Source organism: Chaetura pelagica, unplaced genomic scaffold (genome assembly GCF_000747805.2).
Source record: "Chaetura pelagica isolate M959 unplaced genomic scaffold, ChaPel_1.0 scaffold438, whole genome shotgun sequence".
NCBI classification, from domain to species: Eukaryota; Metazoa; Chordata; class Aves; order Apodiformes; family Apodidae; genus Chaetura; species Chaetura pelagica.
In genome coordinates, this window is record NW_009954113.1 from 899,982 (window position 1) to 910,819 (window position 10,838).

General features: G+C 51.4%; 1 protein-coding gene across 1 annotated transcript in view; it reads right to left on the reverse strand.

Moving 5' to 3' along the window:
- The window catches only part of PRKCB (protein kinase C, beta), a 56,301-nt gene that overhangs the window by 2,282 nt on the left and 43,181 nt on the right, over positions 1 to 10,838 (reverse strand).

Consider the following 10,838-nt stretch of genomic DNA (forward strand, 5'->3'; position numbering starts at 1 on the left):
AGGGTGCTGCAAAGAGGAATGAAATGTCCACATTTTCTGCTGGTGTAAATTACCACCACAGTTCCCAGCCCTTTGGAGTGGCCTCTGCAGATGGCACCAGAGATGACAAGTGCTCAGCCTGATCAGCAAAACCTCCTGCTGCTTTTCAGCTGCAGAAAGCTCTGGCAAAGGCTGTAACGTGCCTGGAGGGGCTCAGGAAAGCCCACCCACCCCTGCACAGCGTCCTTCGGCAGCTCCCCCCTCTGGGGCTGGGCAGGAGAAGGCAGCACTGGGGGTGCTCCAGGTGGAGTGTGGCCAAGGGGGGTTTGCTGATTCCTTACCTTGATTTTGTCTGAAATTGGTGGCAATTTGGCCTCTGTCAAAGATGACGAATAGCCTGGGAGCAGGCAGGGAACGTGCACCTGGTAAACAGAGAGAGGGGAAGGCAGAGGCAATCCAAGGCAAAAAACTTCTCCAGCAAAAAGCTAACGATTTCCAAGCAGAGAAGGGAGATTCTGCACGCGCTCAGAAGGGAGGTCAACAGGCACGTGTGATCCTTCTGTAGCTGAAACTGCCCATTGCTTTCAGCAGGGCGCTGAGTCACCGGCACACGCGGCGTCTTCCCCCTGCAGCCTCCAGAGACGGGGAGTGCATCCCGCAGTCCTTCCCGTGCAGGATGCTTGAGGAGATCCCCAGGCACTGGGGCTCTGCTCGCCTCGGAACACCGCCCTGACGCCCTGAACTGTCCATCCTCCAAGGGATGTGGGAGAGAAGCTCCTTTCCTCGTCCGCCCTGGAGCAGCACAGGCTGATGCAGAGAGATGCTGGTGTTCGCTCCCTGCTGGGAAGACGGTTCCAGCTGCTTCCACACTGGAAGGTCCTGTTACCTCGGTCTGGGGGCAAATGCTGCAGAGGATGAAGAGGCCACAGCTACGTCTTGGTGTGGGCTGTTGCCTGCACTGCTGCCTGCTTTGCTCTCCTGAACATCTCCAAGCTGGTGCAGCCCCAACTCTCAGCACTCCTGGCACCTCTGGGCCCAGAGCTGTAGAAACTCATCATTGCCAAACACATGCAGGTTTCTTTGACATTATTTCTCACTTTTTATTTTATAATCAGTATTGGGAAAAAAATAAAATAAAATTGGCACATTACAACTGAAAGCAGATACAGGGACAGCCCACGAACATCGGCAGAACAGCATAAAAGGAAGCTGCATGATTGTTATTGTTTTGAGAGAAATTCATTCTTCCTGATTTGTTTTCTTTGATGCCAGAAACAAAACTTAGGCCATTTAAATATCTAGCGGCATTTTTTTTAAAGTAGGATTATTAGTTGGAACAAGTTTCTTTACAAGCTTCATATCAGGATTCACAATACTGTTCAAAGTTAAACAGCATCCCATTGGTGTTAATACCATTATTTGACACATTTAAAGCGCAGGTAACAAACTTCATCAGCTGCTTTGGCATTTGAGAAAGAAAGAAAAGGTTTTGCTAGGAGAACCGATGTTCTGTGGCATTTACTAGGGTGACCATGGATTCAAAAGCACCTGCAACAGCACTTTCAAATTCCCCATTTACAACTGGATACGTTTCTTTTGATTTACAAAACGCTACTTAGAAACTGCACAATCAGGAGAAATCTTTGCAAGCAGATCTGGCTTCCCCAGCCACTTCTCCCCCGCGCAGAGAGCTGTGCCTGCCACAGCCATGTAGGCAGGGGTCCACTGTGGGGAGGGCTCCTGTAGTGGCATCCCTGGGCAGGACAGAGCTGAGAAGGAGCCAGAATTGGCATCTCAGCTCTCTGGAGCAACTGCTCAGCTTTGGGGGAGTTGTGTGGCTCAGTCTGCAGCCCCCACTGTGCGGGTGCCAGCTTAGCCCCGGGCAAGGCTGTGTGAGAAACACTGACTTGCCACCAAGAGGGCTAAATATTAAAATGTTGTGATTATACTAAAAGACTAAGAGGAGAGAAGAGTGGGAACTGAAGCACATGCTGAAGAGATTTCTCCTGATTGTCATGGCTCACACCTCTCCACCTGCTGTCCGTCAGCCAACAAAGAGTTTTCATTTTCTCCAAGTAAAGTCTCGTAACAGCACATTGGCAGCACTTAGTGCCCATCACCCCATCCTTCAGGCACGCCCCAAGTAATGTGAAGACACTTCTGTCTTTGAAATATGGTCACTCTAGTAGTTGGACTAAAGAAAAACCATGAACGCAAGTTTTGCAATGGACAATGTCACCACCGCAGCAGTTGGGACTGGATGACAGAGATGCTGGAGTGAGATCTACACAGCTACTTAGCTCTTGGCTTCAGGTTTAAAAAACTCAGAGTTAAAAAAGGAAAATCCTTCGAATTCTGACTGGTCAATGTTCCTGATGACTTCCTGGTCAGGAGGTGTTAGGACGGGTGGATGGCGAGTGAAAAACCGGTCGAAGTTTTCAGCATTGCGGCCACACTGAGGGGAAGAAAAGAAGGGGTGGTGGGTGGGGGGAGAAGCAGGGGCTGCAGCCACGGCCCCGCCCCAGCCTCACCGCCCAGCCAGGGGCAGAAAAGAAAAAGGTGCAAAGCACACGTGAGCTGTGTCAGTCACAAGGCAGAGATGTCCCCTCGTGGCACAGCCCCGGACTGGCAAGGAACTGCAGGGAGGGGTGAGGTGGGAGTGCAATGACTTGCTGTCCCTCCCTGCCTGCACCCTGTGCCTTCTCTCTGGCTACACCACACACACAGTGCCTTCTTCTGGAAGACTCTACCCGCTCAGCCATCCCTCCTTCCCTGGGAGCAGGGCATTTTTTGCCACACCTGGACTGCTCAGAAGCTTCTCACCTTCTGCAGAGCTCTCCTGAAGTGCTGCTAGCTGGGTGCCTAACGCAGGCAGCTGTGCCTGGGAATTTCCAGGGCTGCTCCATCCCTTCCCAACATGACCATCAGACCCTGATGGTCCACACTGGTGCTGGGGGTGCTGCTCAGCCAAGGCAAGTGGGAACTGGGGCACCAGGATGCTCCTGGCCACCAGTTTCTGGCCATGTGGCAGCTGGGCTCTCCACAGGGCAGCCCTGCAGCTCCCCACTGCAGCTGGGCCAGGGTGGCTATCCCCAAACCCCTGCTCCCAGCAGGGTGCTTCCCTTTTACCCCTGAAGGCAGCTAAGGACAACCCCTGTGTTGGGAGGCAGAGCACTCTGCAGCCAGCAAAGCCAGATGAGAGAAGAAACCAAAAGCTCTGGGGTCTGGGTGAGCACCAGCTTGGCTGGAGAGCAGCTGGCCCTGGTGGGAGCAGGTCAGCATCCATCACTGCCTGGGACAGGAGCCCTGGGCAGCAGTGGAGGATCTGGCTGTGCTGCAGCCTCTGCAGCCAGCAGGGAGCTCAGGAGCAGGGAGACCAGCCAAATGCCTTATTTAATTTTCCTAGCAATCAAAACAAGGGTCCTGTAACTTCCTGTGCTGCAAGTCATGATTTAATATCATAATAATAGCATCAGCTAATAACAGGTGGATACTGGGGCACTGCAGCAGCTACAAATTGTGCTCAATTACTGCCTATCACACATGTCACATCCTGATGAACTGCACAGAAGGACTCTGCTCTAACAGCTGGTGATCTCTGCCTCCTCTTGGAGCCATCACACAACTGGGGCTCTCCTGGCTCTCTGAAGAGATGCTGAAGCCAGCACCTCTCTGTCCCTCAGCCCTCTCCTACTTCTCCACAGAGAACATCCACTTCAAGTGCTGAGACAATTCTTCCTGGTGTTTAATTTGCTAAGGAAACAGATTTACATTTTTAATGAATGTCAGACTGCACAAAATATTTTAAACAAATACATGTAAACATCAACATTTCCCAGTTCCTTCCTCTGCCACAGAGGTTTCAGGGGTAACAACATGACCATCCATCAGCCTCCAACAGCACGTTCCTTTGGCAGCTCTTCTATGCTCCTGTAGCACCAAGACAGACACTTATCCCCCACATTCCAACAAAAGCTCCACGGGCACTATGTGAGTGGATTTAACTCCAGCTGCACTCTGAACACCAGCCCGTGCAGCCTCTGAGCCCATCTTTCCACACCGCTGCACCTCTCTCCTGTTCTGTCAGGCCATGCCATAACCTACAGCCCATTTCTAGTCTGGATTTGTCAAGCTTCTGCTCCCAACTGCATCCATGAGCTTCACACGGTTCCTCACTCAGCACTCAAACCTCCTCAGAGACCTCAGGGGTGGCTTTTCCCTCCTGCATCTGCTCTGGGCTGCCATGGTCAACACGACTCCTGCTCCTGGCCCCACAGCTGAGCCCAGGCAACCTCCAGAGCAGATGGTACTCTTGGTGGGGTGGGTTGCAACATGGTTCACTCTTTTTCAAATATTTAGATGCAAGAAATGAGTTGATGCCACCCAGGGAAGGAGTTAGGGGGGAAGGAAAAAAAAAAAGCAAAAGAACCCCCCCTAAAGCAAACATGCAAACACAGTGTGAACCAGTGAACCAGGAGGGTCCTGAAGATGAGGGCTTCTCAAAATGAGCCTGAGAAGCCCCTTCATGCAGCCTGTGAAGAGCATCGTGCTGCTGCAGCAGCCCCAGCCCCAGCTGCCCCCAACCACCTCCCACCACAGACTGGTGGCCTCATGCACCTCCTGGGATTCCTTTTTGAAAGCTGTGATTTCAAGCACAGAGACCCAAATGGAAAACAGCCTCTCCAAAGAAAGGGCAAGGGTCCCAGGACCAGAAAACACAGAGCCCAGGTCAAATCACCACGATGGAGGATGAAGGCACAAGCCCAGTGAGCAGGCAGCCACACAGCTCCTTGGTACTCTGTAAAAAGCCCAACTTTTGTACCTCCTGCTGCATGGCCCCATCCCCAGGAAATCCTCTGCATCTTCTCTTCCAGCATCTTATTCCCAAGTGCCATGGGTAGCAGCACATTATCTGGGCTCTGCCCAGCTCTGGGGCAGGTGGCTCTTAGCATGACACGAAGAACTGGCCAAACATGGACCTTCTGGTCACCTTCTCCTTCCAGCTGCTCCAGCTGTAACTGCTGCTCACCCGCAGCTCATGCCTGGTCTCAGCTGCTGTCTCTGCTGAGGCTGGGAGCACTTGGGAAGCACCATCCCAGCCATGACTTGGGCCAGAGGAGGGGCCATCCCAGGCCCCAGACCCCTGGGGCTGCTCAGACCAGGCACAACATCAGCAGAGTCCTTGAAGGAAGGCAGATATCCCTGTCCAGAGCAGCAGGACAGCAGCGAGGCTCAGAGATGTCCTGACACAAACAGCGAGGTTATCTTCAGATCAGCTGACAATTCCCACCAAAAGGAATTCCAAAAAGAGCTGCCACAGCTCCAGTTGGTCTAGGCAGAGCTGGTGGCTGCTCCAGAGCATGAAAACCAGTACAGCTTTAGAGTCTTGCAAAGTATGTTTCAGGTGTTTGACAAATCAGCACCGGCCAAACGCCTTCCTGAAATCCTTCAGAGAAACATCAACATAGAAAAGAAATTCCCAGAAATGGAGTTCCACAAAGCCTGGAAGCAAAAGTCATGAAACAAAGAGAGAGGGGCTTTTCTGGGCCACGTTGTCACTCATCTTCCCCCTCGGTGCTGAGACAAAACAATCTATGAGGAGGATTACCAGGCAAGTCTGCGGGGCAGGAGGTTATTGGTGCTGCAGCGCAGGGCTCACCTGCTCCTCAGCTGCTCACCTGCAGACTCTATCAGCTCCCAATCCACAGGGAAAGCTCTGAAGATGTACCTGTCATTGCCTATTAGCTTCACAAGCCCTCAGTGGAGACACGCAAGGCAGCTCATGTGAAGGGTCTGACAGCACTGGATCCCTTTTTGCTATAAAGCAATGTGCTGTCTTCAGAAAGGACAATTCAAACAAAAGCAACCCCATCATAAACATTTCAAAACTAACCCTTGTGAAACACTTCCAGTTGTTGGGAGAGAAAGTACAAATAGGTTTTTAACATGTATATTGGCAAGGAATAATTATCACCATAATGCAATAAGGCAGGAATATGTGGATAGAACATTTTAAAAATTGCATCTACCCACAGGATTTCATGCCCAGCCTTGGGAAGTTGGCAGACTTTCTGTTCAGATCTGGGGAACATGGTGGATTTTCTTCCAGTGGCCAAGGCCCAACTGCTGGAGCTCCAGACACAAGGTCTGGCCCACGTGGGGATCAGAGAGAGCAGGAAGGGTCCATGATGCTCTGGACTGCCCACATTTGTTATCTGCAGGAGCATCATCTTTAATGCTTCTGAAATTAAGTTCCTCTTTAAAGGAAAGGAGACATGCTGTATGAATTTTTACATTTATATAAAATTTATCTATCCACGTTGTGAAAAATCTGCCTCATTTTGGTACTATATTAATGTACAGACTCTGCTCCATCCTGAAAGAAGAAAGGAGGAGGGTGGGAATTTATCTTACATAAATCCCCAACGTGTCCTCTCTAATATTTATAGCCAGCACAGAATGGTTTTTTTTTTTCAAGCTGCAGAAATAAAACTGTCAGCTTAGAAGATAGCCTTTTTATTTTATCAGTTTCCAGCTTGATTTCCAGCAGAGACAAAAGGCATAATAAAATATTTTCCATTGATCCCTGAGATGCAGTCAAAGATCACAAGAAGCCAAGGACAGCTGCTGTGCTGCAGCAAAGCCCCAGCACTAGGGAGAAGTGGGGAGCTGGGAACATTCTCCATTTCCTAGTCCTTTTGGCCCAAACCAGTGGTACAGCCACAACTCCTTGGGCAAGTCTGACCTTCCTGGTGCTGCTGAGGGTCAGAACCTGGCTCCTCGCCACCCTGAGAGCAGAGCTCTCACACTTTTGGCAACAAATGCACAGTCTTTAGGGGAGTTTGGCTGGCAGGATGACCCTGGGGCCATGCCAAGGGCCCTTCACACTGGTTGGGGGAACGGTGGTGCTTTTTGTTCATAAGTGTCTGGCTCTTGATCCCAGAGCCCAGCTTGGGATGCTCCAGCCTTCATCCTTGCTGCAGGCAAAGGCTGGCAGCGTTTGCTGCCAGGGTCTTCTGAAGCAGGACCCTGCCTTTCACCTCTCTCCTATGAACAAAGCCAAGTTTCTGCCCAATATACTGAAAGTATTGGCTGAATAATCAGAGGGGAATCTCAGACAATGTCTTTACAGGACCCTGAGGCTACCAGAGAAAATCCTTACTTGATTACAAGAGGAGATGTTTAACCTTAACACATGTGGCCGCCTCCCCACGGCAGGCTCTGCCCGCTGCTGCCTCCTCAGGCCTTAAATCTCATCTAATTAGGAAATTACTCATGCAAACATCCAAACTCACCTCGTAAAGACTGAAAATAAGGCTACAAAAAAGCACACGCAGAGAAACCGGAGCTTTTTTATGAAGCCAGGTCATTTCAATGTTCATTAATTCAAAACAGTAAGAGGAAAATTAATTTATGCAATTAAAATTATTAGATTAAAAGCAATTTTATTAAACCACTGTCCTGTTGTGAGCAAGCCTGTGCTCTGCCACGTGATTTCAATGCTTTTCAAAATGAGGAGACTTTTCAAATCACTAGGCTTTATGTAGAGTAAAGGAGTAATTAGATACCCAAAACAATAATTATCTCAATGAGAGACAGAGAAAGCAGGCAAGTGTAAATACACTCCCCGGGGTAAATGCAGACCCACAAAAGGAATTGTTATGCACAAGCCAAAGCACGGAGCAGCCAAGCACAGCCCCATGTCAAACCCGACGAGTTTCTGCACACCAAAGACAGCCCAGACCCTGATCTGTCTTGTTGCTGTCTCGCTGATAAAGGTTAATCAAGCACAAAGCAACACATAAGCTCTTGGGAATGTATTTCCAGCTCTGGGTGTGTAACACCCGAGACAGACATGGCTGAAGGGTCCATTTTCCTGCAGGGTACAATGATGCTGGTTTCTGGGGAGCCCTTCCTGGCAGCAGCTGCTGGGAAGGCAGGGAGAGGCCTCACTCACTGCCTGCAGAGCAGTTACAAAACCACAGAGATGTGGCCAGAAATGGATGGGTGCTGCAGAAGAGAACACCAGCAGAGCTGCTTGCGCAGAGGCCGGCGGGAGCTGCCCCCCTGGGAGGGAGCAGGGGCAGGATGTGAGGGGTCCCCCCGGCTGCTGGGGAGCAGGACCACCACAGCACCCACAGGAGCAGGGTTTTGTGCCTGAGCAGTGGGCAAATGTGGATTATCCACACCTTCTGATAAGCAGAATTTGTGCACATGAAGCTAAAGATGATTGGGGCTCTGCTCAGCCCTGACCTGTGCTCAGGGGGCTCAGGCACAAGGCCAGGCTGGAGCATGGGAAGGTCATGGGCATCTATGGGCAGGCACCAAGCCCACACCCATGTCTTATTCTGTATTTTGAAACTTTGGCTTGCAGACAATCAGAGAATAACAGAATGGGTTGGAAGGGACCTTTGAAGGTCATCTAGTCCAACCCCCCTGCAGTGAGCAGGGACATCTTCCACTAGACCAGACTGCATCCAGCTTGGCCTTGAATGTTTCCAGGGGCATCCAGCACCTCTCTGGGCAACCTGGGCCAGTGTCTCACCACCCTCAGCATTAAAAATTTCTTCCTTATATCTGGTCTAAATCTAGCCTCTTTTATAGAATCACAGAATAATCTCTTCAGAGACAGAATGATCACAGACAATGTCTGTGACTGTATCTCTATAGAAGCTAATTTTTTGTCTGTTTTTAAATTAAAAAACCCCAAAGCTTAAGGTAAAGACCTGGGCTAGCCCAAATTCCTGCTCCAGCAAGCACTCCAGCCCTGTGTGCAGGGCTGAAGGTGGAAGCTATAAGCAATGTCTTTCCTGGTGACCCAGCCCAGCACGCAGTGAAGGTGCCCAGAGCTGGATTCCCATTTCTGTGCTGCTCTGATGTGCGCTTGCAGCTGGCAGGAGAGGAGCAGCCTTTCCCAGCACAGATGCACTGCCGCTGAAATATCAGCTATCAGCAGGCACCTGAGTTGCCTTAATCCCACCTAAATCCTAAATCTCCTGTGCCTACCTTCTACTAATCTTCCTGTTTTATCAAACGGAGAACGTTCCCCAGCGCCAGCCGCCAGGTGAGACGGCGGCGGCAGCTCGAGGGCCCCTCCTGAGGTCTGGCAGCACGAGGATTTTCAAGGAAACAGCATTTAAAAAGCAGGACAAAAAATGTGCATTTTAAAAACATAAGACCAGCAAGAAGCACTTTTGACAGAATTCTGTTGTTTCTGACTGTAAAACAGCAAAGCACAAGCCAAGGCCCAGAGCACCATGGGGGGCTGCTCAAGAAGAAAGCGCAGAGGAGGGGCACAGCAACAGCTCCAGCAGCGAGGGAACACCCAGGTGGGAAACAGCTGGAGTTATGGACTGAGGAGAGATGGGCTCTGGCAGAGCCAGTCCCAGCCCCAGCCTAGCCCACACATGCCCAGAGCTCTCAGCCCACCCACGTCTCTCAGCACCCTCAGCACAAAGGTCCAATCAACCCTTCACCAACAACTCCTGGTGTGCACAAACAGCCCCAAAGTCTTTTGCACTGTTGTATCAAGGTTAACACCTTCCCAGTAATGCCCTTCCTACGTGGTCTCGTGGCTTGAGGAACCCATTCCTTCCAAGGGGAAGGAAACCAGGCAGCAATTCCCATCTCTGCTGCTGCATCATCCGCTGCTCACCAGCAACCTGTGTCCCACATTTCTGAGATCCACGGGAGAACAGGGCAAATCATTCATATTTGATCAGCCCAGGAAGGAGCAGGAGGAGGGAAAAGGCTGCTAGAGCAGAGAGGCATTTAGAGGGAGGAGAGCTACAGGAGCCAGCACCCTGCACCAGAGGGACTCCTGCTGTTTTTATCCTGTAAGGAGAGTTTTTCCAAGCCTTCCACTGCTTCACCTTGGAAAGAAACTGTGGAGTGCAACAAAGCTCCCGTGCCCCCGGAACAGCCCGCGGTGCTGAGCTGGGGGTTGAGAGAGAGTTTAGTTTAAAAAAAAACAAACCCACAAAAAAATCCAAACAAAAACTAACAAAAAGAAGAGAGGTGTTCAGCTTCAGAAAAAGGGAGGAGAAAACCCAACAGACCCGTGGGATAACAGACAGACAACAAGGCAGCACAGTAACCCTCTGAGCTAAACATGTGGCGGTTCTACCCTGGCGGGTCAGAGCGGGACAAGGTGGCTGGAAGGGCTTCCCAGCAGCGCCCGACAGGGCCACGTCTGAGGAGCAGATTTGGAAGCAGAGGGTGAAATGGCCCCTCCAGGCTGAAGGCAGCACTGGCAGCAACTGCACGCGTGATGGGGAGACGCTGCGAGAGGGACCTGGTGCGCGGGGGAGCAGGAGGGACGCGGCTGGGGCGGCCGCACTTACAGCCTTTGGCTTGAAGGGAGGTTGGATCTCCTTGCGCTCCAGCTTGTCCCAGTCGATGTAGCGGAAGAAGGCGTGTTCCTTGATGTCCCGCTCCCCCTCGGGGCCGCAGCCCAGGCGCTTGGCAGGGTGCTTGGTCATCAGCTTGGGGAGAGGAAGAGAAGAGACAGTCACTCACAGCATCTCCAGCTGCTTCCCAAAACGCCCGCTCGGAGGGGTCCCCCAGGGTGCTGTGCTGCCTGGCTGGGACATCAACCCAAACCCACAAAAAAATCCAAACAAAAACTAACAAAAAGAAGAGAGGTGTTCAGCTTCAGAAAAAGGGAGGAGAAAACCCAACAGACCCGTGGGATAACAGACAGACAACAAGGCAGCACAGTAACCCTCTGAGCTAAACATGTGGCGGTTCTACCCTGGCGGGTCAGAGCGGGACAAGGTGGCTGGAAGGGCTTCCCAGCAGCGCCCGACAGGGCCACGTCTGAGGAGCAGATTTGGAAGCAGAGGGGGAGATGGCCACTG